The sequence below is a fragment of the Triplophysa dalaica genome, chromosome 10, assembly GCF_015846415.1.
Source record: "Triplophysa dalaica isolate WHDGS20190420 chromosome 10, ASM1584641v1, whole genome shotgun sequence".
In the NCBI taxonomy this organism is placed as follows: domain Eukaryota; kingdom Metazoa; phylum Chordata; class Actinopteri; order Cypriniformes; family Nemacheilidae; genus Triplophysa; species Triplophysa dalaica.
The window spans coordinates 18885930-18889223 of record NC_079551.1 but is presented as its reverse complement, the minus strand read 5'-3'; the positions used below and the strand labels follow the sequence as shown (position 1 = coordinate 18889223).

Here is a 3294-nt window from a genome sequence, read left to right as displayed (position 1 = left end):
TAACCATTTTGTACTGTAAATATATATGATGTCATTTATATTCCTGTGCTTTTGGCCTTGGCAGCTTTATAGAAGCATAGGTGCAAGCAGTATATGTGCTGTTGTCTTTGCTGGTACGGACGTTTTTATGCATTTTGGAAAAGTCCACCGCTACATACTGAAATATCAACAGTAGAAACAGTATTAATATTTAAACTGCAGTTGTCCCTCAAACCAAATAGACATTTCATAACCAACCCAATGGTCCACTCATCCTGAGTAAAAGTTTGGTAGAAATGAACAGAAATTATCATTTTCTGTAATGAATTTTAATAACGATATTAATGGTTTTACCTTCACTTGATTTGTATCCTGATGCTGTTCTGTAACTTGTGTCTGCTGTAGGTCAGTGCTATGATATTTTCCAGAGCTTTTTCCAGATTTTGTCCAACATCCAACTAACCAACAACATAGACTTTAATTAGTCCTAGGAGTAACACAGTCGACTCAATCTTGTGTCGTCTGAAGACCTGCTGCACTACAACGTAGCCACAGGCTACAACATTCATAAACTTTTTTGAACACAAAGGATTTTATGTATGGATGTTTTTTTAAAAACTGCATGTATATATGTATTATTAGTGCTGTAACTGATGTCCAGCTCAGGGGATTTACCAATGAAATAAATTCCCTTGACTAACAACAGTATTTTGAAACTATAAAACTTCTATGTAGGCTTTTATATGAGGCTATAAACAACAGAAGCACAATAATTATATTTTTTGTTGAGATTTGTTTCAATGGTACTTTTCTTTTGCACTGCTGCCAAGGAGCTTAACAGAAAATACAAAAGCGTACAGAAAGTAGTGACAAAAGTAAAAACAGTATGATCTGAGATATATAGATACGTAATATATGTGATATTAGAATACATAGTGTAATTGCATTTGTTGAATACTATTGACAAAGCGAATTGGCTTTATGTTTGTCAGACTGTTCTATATTCATAGAACTACTAAACAAGTGTGTATTTAAAATCTTATAAAAAGAATATAATGTCAGAATGCCATTTATATAGTAAAGGTTGTGGATAGGCATTTCTTTAAAGATAAATAATAATAGAAATAAATGCAACCTCATTTTTCTAGAGAACAGCATTCCTATTTTTACAAATAGCACCACACTATATGTACTTACTTACCGACAACTGTTATGATCAGAACCGCATTTAACAGACCAGATAAGAGGCTGAAAGTCTTCCAATGTGTCCAGTTGTCCTGTATCTCTGTAAAATCAGTGTGATTATTCAACCTACAGTAGATGAGTTGTTTCTAAAATGTGTAGTGTGTTACTGCAGTCTGCTCGACTTATGCACAATATCAAACTGCAATTTTGCGGAGTATTTAAAACATATCTATCACATGGGTGAAGCAATCGAGGTACAATTAAAGATGACTTACCCATGATGTTCAGTCGTGTGCTGTTACTGACTTTTGGAGGTGTATCTTGTTCACACAGTAATAAACTCCTAACTCGTCATGAGTTACATTATATATGACCAGACGATGTTTAGATTGTACTGAATGTTTGTTTTTGAATGTGTTATTGAAGTGAAAAGCTAACGGTGGGTTTAAGAATGACTGCAGTATCACTGTAGAATCAGATTGTTTCAATAAAATCCAATAAACCGCACTGGAATCCAGATCACAGTTTATAGACACATTTTGTCCCAAAGAAGTCAGTTGATCTAAAGTCTCTGCAGCTTGACACCACAGTAACACATCTATAAGATAATATAAAAAAAAGATAAGAAAATTCATTTAGAAGTACACATAACATGGGTATAAGTCTATAAACATATATCAATAGAGATATTCATAATATGTAATAAACTCACAAATCTGAATGTGAATAATCCTCATGTTGTTCACTTCACACAGTATTTAAGACGAACTGTACTGCAGAGCTCTCATAGTAAAAAACTGTCCTCTTAAAGAGGAAGTCAAAGTCACCACATTGTCCTCTCCTCTCAAGACAGAACAAACCATAATTAAAATCACTGATTATGTCATAAATATTGTTTTGCCTTTTGTGCTCTTGTGAAAAAGAGAAAGAGAGAGAAGCAGCGAGTTTGAGTATGAGTTAGGCGACTGTTGTGCCTGATGCCGATCCTTCCAAAAATTAAACGAAAGAACTTAAATCTCCCCGATGTAACCTGTGTTTTATTGTGTTATCCACCTTGAAAAGACTGGAGTTATGTTATGTTCGTCGGTTGTGCATTGAAAAAGATAATAATAACGCATTTCAGTGTCAAAATTACATTGTAAACTAAGTTAAGTCATTCAAATGTTTCTGCTCGGTGAATGCAACTATTGAAGATATTAGAAGAGATGATTTTGCAGTATTCAAAACGTATTTATGCCGATTTCATCAGGCTTCGAAATTCTTCAAAAGAACACAAAGAATGGCCTTCTCAGCTGCCATATTTCAACTCTTGCTTCATCACAACAGTGTGTTAAACCACACCACCGTTTCCGTTTAAAAAACACTTTGCAGCGTTTTGTCAGGCTGAACGCAGCTCTGCTCACGGCAGCACATGTGTATTGTAAACCTGTTTCTTGTAAATCCGATTGTATCTAACTTCTTTGTGTGCAAGATAAATGGCTCGCAGTCCATACATGTCATAAATGCTGCGTCCATTAGAGTTATCCTCTGTGGATCATTAGGACTGATGCACGTTCTCTTCACGCTGTATTGTTTTGGAGCATCTTTTTATGCTGTTTTTTTCTCAATGGTATGTCTGATGTAAAACAGGAAGGGAAGATTTAAATCAAAAAGAACATTGTATTAAAATCAAAACGTCTTGGTTATGGATGTTACCTCAGTTCCCTGATGGAGGGAACGAGACGTTGTGTCGAACCGACAGATGGGGTTCGCCCTTGATAACCTATCAATTCGACTGTTTTTGAATCAGCCCAATGAAATTGGCGAAAGAAATGTGCATGCCGGACTCCGCCCCGGATACCCGGGTATAAAAGGGAGACAGCCTACTGCATTCATTCACCTATTGTTCTGAGGAGCCTGAGAGCCTCTCACGACTGCTGCAGTGGTCGGCACGTGTTTGTGGCAAGAAGGACACAACGTCTCGTTCCCTCCATCAGGGAAGTGAGGTTACATCCGTAACCAAGACGTTCCCTTTCTGTCGGTCTCTCAACATTGTGTTGAATCGACAGATGGGGTTCCAATTAACACTCGTCATAACGTTGTGCCGTATTACAATCTCATCGTAATGACGGTGACAAGCCTGGGCATGTC

At 36.7% G+C, this 3294-nt stretch overlaps 1 long non-coding RNA gene across 1 annotated transcript; it reads right to left on the bottom strand.

The window, feature by feature from the left end:
- On the bottom strand, window positions 1–2318 carry LOC130429646 (uncharacterized). Its single transcript, XR_008907649.1, has 4 exons — window positions 1877–2318; window positions 1181–1762; window positions 334–437; window positions 1–157 (listed from the first exon to the last, which is right to left on the bottom strand). It is a non-coding gene; the product is annotated as an uncharacterized LOC130429646 (long non-coding RNA).
- Window positions 2319–3294: the final 976 nt, after the last annotated feature.